The sequence below is a fragment of the Crinia signifera genome, chromosome 4 (genome assembly GCF_055691185.1).
Source record: "Crinia signifera chromosome 4, ASM5569118v1, whole genome shotgun sequence".
Classification (NCBI taxonomy): Eukaryota; Metazoa; Chordata; class Amphibia; order Anura; family Myobatrachidae; genus Crinia; species Crinia signifera.
The window spans coordinates 140857815-140868366 of record NC_139220.1 but is presented as its reverse complement, the minus strand read 5'-3'; positions in this window follow the sequence as shown (position 1 = coordinate 140868366).

The following is a 10552-nucleotide window of genomic DNA, read 5'->3' as shown; positions in this document are numbered from 1 at the left end:
AGTTGAGGCTCTTCCTTTTACAGTGGACATATTGTTTAGAGCAGAGCTGGAAAAGTTGAATTCACAGGTTACAGAGGGAGGAAAGAGATTTTTTTTTTTATTATTTTTACCATCCTCTGCTCCAGTCCCTAAAAGGCCTTTAAACAGGGCCGTCCTTTCGTACCTCAGGATCCAGAGGAAAATCCTGCCTTTCCTCTACCTCCCCATGGCAGCCACTAATGGGTTAAGTCCCAGAGGGTAGTCTATTGGAAAGGAGACAAAAAAAGAGAACACTGGTCCCCATATAAGCCCCTCCCATACAGGTCTCAGTGTCTTTTTTCCTTTCCAGGGTAGTGGAATAGAAGCTTACCCTGAGCTGCCGAGCTCTCTCCACAGTCTAGTGCTGTTGGGGACAGGCTACAAGGATAGAGGTAACCCGCTGTCAAGTGCAGTAAGGGTACCTGAGTCTGCTGGGAGATCCTGCCGGAGGGAGAGTATGCGCAGGACACGCTGGGTGTAAGTACAGGCGCCGGCGGGAATGTGCGGTCAGCGTGGAGGCGCCCTACGGGCGCAAGAACCAGCGTTTATGTCCAGTCGGCGTCTGACGTCACTGGGCGGCCGGACAGAGGGAACGTGCGGCGCGTCTGACGTCATCAGACGCGGACGGATGCGCCGGCACGCATGAGCGTCAATAGGACGCTAAGGATATATACCGGTGGATTCAAAACAGGCATGGCGGACATGTAAAGAGCCTACAGGTGTTCCCCGCAGTGACGAACCAATGAAACCCAGCAGACCGGTAAGACTCCAGAGATGGCTGTAGCCAGAGGAGGGCAATTATGCTAAAATACTGATTATGGTTTTGCTTCTAGCTAAAAGCTACTAAGCAAGGAGAAGGCATAATGCAGGAAGAGAAAAGGCAGAGAGTCTCAGGGTAAGCTAGAGGCAAAGATATGGTTTAAGTATTACCTATAAGCTGAATGTAATTAAAAAAAAAAAAATTTTTTTGTAGATCTGACACCAGCAAAAAGGAGTCTGATGGAGTAAGACGCAAGAAGCATCGCCCAGCTAAATGTTCTCTCTGTGACCAGGTGTTACCAGAGGAATACATGGGTGCAACTTGTGAGGCGTGTAAGATAGCCCAAAGGGGATCTTTTCCGCCGCTGACGGAGCTAGTAAGCTTGTTAAAAACGGCGCTAGCAGATACATTTGTGGCCAAACAAGACAAAGGGAAAAAGTCAGCAAAGAGGGGCAGAGCAGTGATTTCTGATGGCTCTGATGATTCAGCAGAGGGACCCTCTACAAAAGAGAATGATTTGGAGGAGGGGGAAGTTGAGCAAGATAAAACGGATTCAGACTTCAATCCGGCTCTAATTGAGAATCTTCTAGCACTGATTCATAAGTCACTCAATATTAAGGAGACGAAAGAAGAAGAAAAACTACAAGATTTAATATTTAGAGATAAAAAGAAAAAAATTAAAACTTTTCCCCTCTCAAAAACCCTCAAGGAGCTGGTAGAAGAAGAGTGGCAGCATCCTGACAAGAAGGTGGCAGTACCTTTAAAAATCACAAAAATGTACCCATTTGATCCGGATCAAGTGAAGTATTGGGATGAATCTCCCAAAGTAGACTCGGCCATTGCTAGGATCTCCAGAAAGACAACGTTGCCTCTGGAAGATGCAAATATTTTTAGAGATGCAATGGAGAGGAAAATTGAGGTTAACCTCAGAAAACAGCATGTGACGGCAGGAGCAGTGATGAAGGCATCCTCAGCGATGGCGATCACCTCGAGGGTGTTGCGTTCTTGGTGCCAAGATCTAGAATCGGATACATTGGATGGAATAAGGAGATCAGAGTTGATTAAAATAATGCAAAACATCCAGGTGGGCGTTGAATTTCTATGTGACGCTTCCTTGGATGTGCTAAAATTAGCGGCAAGGACCAGTGCTACGGCGAATGTAGCAAGACGAGCCCTGTGGCTTAAACCTTGGGCGGCTGATACTCAATCTAAACAAAAATTAATAGCTTTGCCGTTTCAGGGACAGTATTTGTTCGGAGCGAAGCTAGATGATATTATTACAAAACTGTCAGGGGGGAAATCAGTCTGGTTGCCGCAAGATAGAGGAAGAAGGGGTTTTTCGGGAAAACCTTTTAAATATCAACAAACGGAAGTAAAGGAAGCAAGGACCTACAGGCCGGGAAGAAGCTATAGGAGATCCTGGGCAGCAAACAGAAGTTTTTTTCGCGGCCAAAGAGGAAGAGAGGGGAGATATCCGGCTAGACAATTCAGTCAATGACGCCAGGATGACAGTTGGGGGCAGATTGCTCGAATACGGGCAAATCTGGTCCCAATCTGTGAAAGACAGATGGGTTCTGGACATTGTAAATTACGGATACAAGATCGAGTTTGTGAAATACCCGGGGTCCTGGAAGACAGAATCTCCTATCCCAAGAGACCCGGAGGAAAGGGTCGCTTTGCTTACAAGTTTAGACAATATGATTCAGCAAAAGGTAGTAGAGAGAGTACCGGAAGGTCAAGAAGGCCATGGTTGGCAGTCAAGATTTTTCGTGGTCAGGAAGGCAACCGGAGGTTTCAGAACAATCCTAGACTTGAGAAAGTTAAACTCATACGTGAGAGTAAAAAGGTTCAAACTGGTATCTCTAAGGACGATTCTGCCGGATGTAAAAAGGGGAGCTTTCTTGACTACCTTAGATCTTCAAGACGCTTATCTACACATTCCCATATCCCAAGGTCATTACAAGTTTCTAAGATTCTGCATAAAAGGAGAAGTGTATCAGTTTGTCACTCTACCATTCGGGCTAGCCACCTCGCCCAGGACGTTCACAAAAGTGTTGGTGGTATTAATCGCCAACTTAAGACAGCAGGGCATACCCGTATGGCCGTACCTGGACGACATCTTAATTATGGCTTATACAAAGGAACAATCGGAGGATTACACGAGAAGGGTAATGCAATACCTAATGGCTCACGGATGGCTAATAAACTTAAAGAAAAGTCAAATAAATCCATCAAGGAAAGTAAAATACTTGGGAGTATCGATAGACACAGAGTCAATGATGATAAAATTGACAGAAGACAGGAGAAAGAGGCTGGTCAAAGAAGTGGACGAGCTGCAAGGCAAAAAGAGGGCATCATCAGCGACACTGATGAAGGTCCTAGGACTCATCTCAGCAGCACTGGAGACAGTTCAGTGGGGAAGATTTCACATGCGGGCCCTACAGAATTGTTTTCTCACACAGTGGGACGGAGATGGAAAAAACAAGGATCAATCCATTATACTGTCAAAAGGAGCAAAGCAAGACCTAAAGTGGTGGTCTCTTGCTCAAAGAATGAATCAAGGAAAGATGTTTGCAGTGAAACAACAAGTGGTAGTAACCACGGATGCCAGCCAGTCAGGTTGGGGAGCAGTATGTGGCGACCACTTAGTTCAGGGTGTATGGTCAAAGGAAGTAAGCAGAAAACATTCAAATGTAAGAGAGCTAAAAGCAGTGTTTATGGCGTGCCAACGTCTGCAAGATTGGTTAGTTGGAGAAGACGTAGTCATAAGATCAGACAACCAATCGGTGGTCTCCTATATCAACAAACAAGGAGGCACGAGGAGCAGAGATCTGATGCTGGAAGTGTCAAAAATAGTTGCCTGGGCCGAAGGTCGAGTAAACAGTCTGGTAGCAGTGTTCGTGGCAGGCAAGGACAACTGGCAAGCAGACAGTCTCAGCAGACACGAGTTGAAACCAGGAGAATGGGAATTGGCACCAGAGATATTTCAGAAACTGGTGCACATGTGGGGATTACCCAAAATAGATTTGATGGCCACGGTGAAAAACGCAAAAGTAAAGAGGTTTTTCTCAAGACATTGGGAACCACAGGCGGAGAAGGCAGATGCACTTACGGTCAAATGGGAAAGAACTTTGGTGTATGTATTTCCCCCGTTCCCTATGATAGCGAAACTACTGAACAAAATTCAGAAAGAAAAAGCTACGGTGATAGCAGTGCTACCATTCTGGCCGAGACGGGCCTGGTTCCCCAAATTACTGGAGTTGAAGGTGGAAGGCCCTTGGATGTTGCCCAATCGGAAGGACCTCATAGGCCAGAACGGAGTATGGCAGAGTCAACCACGCAGCTGGACATTAGCGGCATGGTTACTGAAACCCAACTGCTAGTGAGAAGAGGCTTCTCAGGGAAAGTGGTTGGGACTCTTCTCAAAGCAAGAAAGAGTTCAACATCCAAGGCTTATCATAGAGTATGGAGGAAATATGTAGCCTTCTGCAAGGCAAGTAAGAAGCCATCAAAAGATCTGCCGACAGTAATGGAGTTTTTACAGGCAGGTTTAGACAGGAACTTATCAACTAGTTCTATTAAAGTACAGATTTCGGCATTGTCAGCAATGCTGGACTGGAAACTGGCTGATGACAGATTTATAAGAAGATTTGTGCAAGCAGCAAAACGTATTAGACCAGCGTTTCATAACCCATTACCACCGTGGGATTTGAACCTGGTGCTTAATGCACTGGTAGATTCACCGTTTGAGCCTCTTCATGAAGTATCGTTGAAGTGGCTCACAGTTAAAGTGGCATTCCTGATAGCCATCACCTCGGCTAGGAGGGTGTCGGAGATGCAGGCTCTGTGGATAAAACAACCTTTTTTGAATTTCTTTGAAAAGAAAGTAGTACTAAGGACTAATCCCCAGTTCTTACCAAAAATGGTCTCAGCATTCCACATTAATCAGGAGATCGTACTCCCGTCATTTTTTGCGAATCCGACCAATTCCAAGGAAGAAAGGCTACACAAATTGGATGTGGTGAGAGCTCTAAAATTGTACCTAGAAAGAACTAAGGACTGTAGGAAGACAGAGAGATTGTTTATCCTTACAGAGGGGAAAAATAAAGGAATGGGGGCAAGTAAAGCAACCCTTTCTAGGTGGATAAAAACAGCAATTATCGAAGCCTATAGAATTAGAGGCCAGCAGCCTCCAGTGGGTCTTAAAGCTCATTCGACAAGAGCCATGTCAGCGTCATGGGCAGAGAAGGAATCTGCTTCCTTGGAAGAAGTATGCAAGGCAGCGTGCTGGACCTCAGTACATACATTCACGAAACATTATAGGGTGGATGTAGCAGCTTCTTCGGACGCAAAGTTTGGCAGGAAAGTGCTAAGTGCTGTGGTGTGAAAATACTGTGTATATATATATATATATATATATATATATATATATATATATATATATATATATATATATATATATATATATATAAAAAAGGAAATTTCTTTCTATCTTTTCTGGATAAGGTGAGGTAACCAATATTATTTAGCCCACCCAGTGACTTGAACTGCTTGGGTATTACCCATTAGTGGCTGCCATGGGGAGGTAGAGGAAAGTACGGATTATTACCTGTTAATATGCTTTCCTCTACTCCACCATGGCAGCATAGTTCCCATCCCGTATGTTTAAGATTATTGTGCTGTATAACAAGACACTGAGACCTGTATGGGAGGGGCTTATATGGGGACCAGTGTTCTCTTTTTTTGTCTCCTTTCCAATAGACTACCCTCTGGGACTTAACCCATTAGTGGCTGCCATGGTGGAGTAGAGGAAAGCATATTAACCGGTAATAATCCGTACTTTCTGGGGCGACGTGGATGAGGTGCAATCGCAACCACGCCAGTTCTCGACTTCATCAGAAAAGTCTGTGGCATGATTCCAAGGTGGGCGCAAGGCTCCTGGTCTTTTCGGATGCATGGCGGGAGATTTGCCAAGATTCCTGGGTTTTGCAAGTAGTGTCCCGGGGCTACAGACTAGTATTCTCATTCCCACCACCAAAAAATATTTCACGACTGGTTAGAGACCACAAGGGATGTGTTATGCTCCGCCATTCAAAATCTTCAGCTCTCAGGTGTCCTCTTCCTAGTCATACAGGATCAAAGGGGCCTAGGTTTCTACTCAAATCTATTCGTAGTACCCAATCCAGACTGCTCCATTTCACCGTTTTTTATTTATTTATTTAAAAGGTTTAAATCTTTTACTTGTGTATCACAGATTCAAGATGGAATCAGTATGTTCTGTGATTGCGTTTGGATCCAGGAGAGATCCTGATATTGTTGGATATCGGGGATGCTTATCTACATATGCCAATCTGGAAACCACACCCACAATTCCTGTGCTTTGCAGTTTGGAACCTACATTTTCAGTTTCAGGCGCTCCTGTTCGGTCATGAGTATTCATAAAAATAATGGCATGCATGGCGGCGGCTTTAAGTCTTCAAAGATTTTCCATTATTCCATACATAGACGACCACCTTTTCAAGGCTGCCTCCAAGGACAAGTTGGTTTTGGATGCCTTCCTCACATACCAGTTCCTTATCCAACACTGATGGATTGTGAACTTCAAAAAGTCACAACTCCAACCTTTTCAGAGGCTACTTTTCCTGGGGTTACTGTTAGACACCGTACAGCAGTGGAATTTTTTTACCGATTGAGAAGATCTTGTCTCTTTAGTCAGACAGGTCCTGAGTATACCTTGTGTGTCTGTTCATTTTTGCATCAAACTCCTGGGGAAAATGGTAGCCTCCTTTGATGCTCTTCCCTATGGCAGATTCCGATCCAGGACGTTTCAGCGGGATCTTCTTACCCAGTGGTCAGGATCTAACCTTCACATGCACAAGACTATTACCTTTAAACAAGACACACGGCTGTCTCTGTACTGGTGGCTCCACGCAGACCATTTCCTACAGGGTTGCCAGTTCGGCATTTGGGATTGGACTCTGGTAACCACCGATGCCAGCCTTCGAGGTTGGGGGGGGGGGGGCAGTGACCCTGGGTCATACTTTTCAGGGTCAATGGACTTGAAAGGAGTCCTTCCAATCAATGTTCTAGAGCTGGGGTAGCCAACTCCAGTTCTCGAGAGCAACCAACAGTTAATGTTTTAAAAGTCTCCTCACAGAATCACAAGTGAAGTAATTAGCTCCACCTGTGGATCTTTAAAATGTGTTAGTGAGTAATGAGTGCACCTGTGCAGCAGCTAGGTTGTCTGGAAAATGTGCACCGTTGGTAGCTCTTGAGGACTGGAGTTGGCTACCACTGTTCTAGAGCTACGAGCAGAAAGCTTAGCTTTGGTTAGGGCAGTTTTCCGTAAAAACCTCTTCCCACCGTTCCCTCTAAAACCATGTCTCCTCAAACGGTGCAAGAGGAAGTCAGTGTCTGTAATCCTCATAGCTCCAGACTGGCACGGAGGTCTTGGTACATGGATCTTCATCTTCTCCTCGTAGACGACCCATATTAACTCCCACTTCACGCAGACCTGCTTAAACAAGGACACTGTACCTACCCAGGCTTACCTCATCTCCATTTAATGGCATAGATGTTGAGACAGAGTTGTTAAAAAGACTTGGTATTCCTCCTTCTGTTATACCAACAATGTTGAAGGCTAGGAAAGATGTCATGGCCACCCACTACCACTGCATCTGGAGAACCTTTTTTGCCTGGTTTGAAGCTTGCAGTTTACCCAAGTTGGTTTTCTCCTTGGTGCGGCTACTCATTCGGTACTTGTGAGTTATCCGGGCTGCCGATTTCTAAATCGGGTCGGATCGGGCACATCGCATCGCATGCGACCATCGGATGCGATGCGATGCGATGACCCGATTTTTCCATAGGAATCAATGTTAAAATGGACTGAGTCCATTTTAACATGGAATTCAATGGGAAAAAGGGTCCTTTTCATACCCCTACTATCCAAGTGGGCATGGAGTTGGATATAAACCTGTGGCGAGCGTAGCGAGCCACCGAGCCCGAAGCGTGGCGAGCGGACACAGAATACCGTCCCCTCGCGGGGCTTGCTTCGCTCGCCACGCTTCGGGCTCGGTGGCTCGCTACGCTCGCCACAGGTTTATATCCAACTCCATGCCCACTTGGATAGTAGGGGTATGAAAAGGACCCCTTTTTCCCATTGAATTCCATGTTAAAATGGACTCAGTCCATTTTAACATTGATTCCTATGGAAAAATCGGGTCATCGCATCCGATGATCGCATATCGCATCGCATCTGATTGTATGCCTTAACTTAAGGCATACAATCAAAAAATCGGCAGCCCAGATAACTCACAAGTACCACTCATTCTTACAGTCTGGTCTTTGTACCGGCCTTCGTTTTTAGGTTCCTTTTTAAAAGTCCAGATTTCAGCCTGTCTTTTGTTTGCAACCTGTTTGTTGCTCCCACAGAACCTTGGGATCTCCCTTTTGGTTTTGAACTTCTTACAGTCTGAGATATTTGAATCATTAGAGTCTGCGGACTTAAGACTCTTAATTTGGAAAACAGTTCTGTTGCTGGCCCTGGCATCTGCCTGCTGTGTTTCTGACCTCAGTGTCTTATTTTGCTGGTTTCCTTTCTTGGTTTTCCATGCAGACAGAGCTGAATTATGTACTCGGCCGGATTACTTCCCTAAGGTTGTATCGGATTTTCAGATCAACCAACCCATAATGGTTCCAGTTCTGTCAGGAAGTTCTGCCTCTCTGGATATCGTTGGCGCCTTACACATATATGTAGAGTGTACGGCCTCCATCAGGAAAATGTATTATTTATACTCTATAATACATACGTTAAGAAGGGTTGGGCAGCATCAAAGTCAACCCTAGCTCGGTGGATTTGTTTAACGATTCTGGAGATTTATTGCAATTCATCACGCAGACTTCCCTCATTTGTGTCTGCTCATTCTACATGGTCAGTGTGGACCTCTTGGGCAGCTTCTAGAGGTGTCTCTCTCAGGTGTGCAGGGCGGCTATCTGGTCGGGAGTTAACACTTTTTTTCTCTTTCGTCCAGTCCGGTGACACAGCTAACCTTGGGATGGAGGAGGGTCCGCACGAAGAAGAAGAAGCTTTTCTTCTGGCTGCAGGCTCCTCCCCTTCTGCATCCCCAGCATGCACCAGTTCGTTTTAGGTGCCCACAGGAGTGGGTGCTTGGCTGACCGGCTACTTCTGCAGCTGGCTTTTTTTTTTTCATAGTTAGTCTTTTATTTTAACTGTAGTGTTAGTGCAGTTTTTTTTGTCCAGCGTGCGGCTTCTTACAGAAGCGAGGCACGCTGAGAGCGCAGAAGAGGCTGACAGAAGCGCGTCCTGTCAGCACTCTGTGTGCAGGGGTGTCTGTCTGCACCCATTGCACAGCGCTTAACCCCAGCATTGCTGAGGTTTGCCTGGGCCCTGGGAGCGATCTGGAACTGGCTCTTTAAAGAGGGGGATTGTGGGGGAAAGACCTCCCGCGATGGCGGCCACCATCTTGGAAGGGCTTACAGTCTGACGACATCCCTCCGGGGAAGTGAAGACTATCACAGGTGTCCAGCGGGGCCAGACAACTCCAAGTGATCCCAGCAGAGGGGAGGCACTAGGAGGTGAGGTAACTACATTGTGGGAGCGGCTAAAGGGGGGCCAATACAGGCTTCCCAACTTTGTTCCTTCCCACCTGTGTGCAGGTGCCATTTTATCTCCACAGTGTGAGCTGAATGCTGGCTGTATCCTGTTGGCTGCACACAGAATTTAGGAAAGTCAGAGATGGCAAGCAGACAGATAAGTACTACTGGTTATACTGCCTGGTACTTTGCCTGACATTTTGCACCGTGAGTTAAGCATGACTGACACGGGTGATGATGCTGCTGCTGTGGGATGAGGGGGGGCGCAATATATGTCTTTAAACTGCAGTATTTGTGGGGTTAATTATACATGTGAACAGATGGACCAAGGGGAGCCTTGCCCTGCTTGTAAGTCTGGGCCTAGCAAAACAACGCAGGCCAAGGGGTCTGAGCAGCTGGAACCAGCATGGGCTGCAGCCTTGGGGAGGTCTATGAATGCCTTGGTTGAGGCACTGAATAGGCAGGGACAGTTTAATCAGGTTTCCTGGCCCCAGTTCTTCCTCCCAATACTCTGTGGGGTCCATTGCTCCTGCGCAAGGGGATCCCATGTTGTTGCAGGTCATTTAGGACACTGCGCAGGGGGTGCATAAAATGAATGCACTTATGGAAAAGTTTGTAAAAAACCCTTCCTCTGGATGGTCTTCATTTACACCTCCTCTGTTAGCTGATTTAGATGATGATGATGATGGTGGTGGTGTGTGTGCAGATTTGGCTGATGATTATAGGGAATATGGATAGAAGCTGCATTAAGAAGCCGACGTAGGCAAACACGTTTCCAGCCAGAGGTACCCCACGTCACCTCATTGGAATCCAGCTGAAGCCGGGCTCTCCCACAACTCCTTGGCTAATAGCTGCACTTGGAGCACCAGTACACAGGCAGCGAGCACACGCTAGCCTCGCCGCACCTCGGCGAGCGACTGCCCAGGCCGCATCAGCACGGCGGTCCTGATGGGACTGAACACATCACTGCCGCATCTTGGCGAGCGACTGCCCAGGCCGCATCAGCATGGAGGTCCTGACGGGACAGAACATATCATTCCCCCCTGCCGGAGTCACAGCAGGGTCAGGTACAGGAGTCACCACAGTCTGATTCATCAGCTGTGGAATACTCCACATTATATCATCAGTAATCTGCCATAACAACTGAGATATTAATTCTAC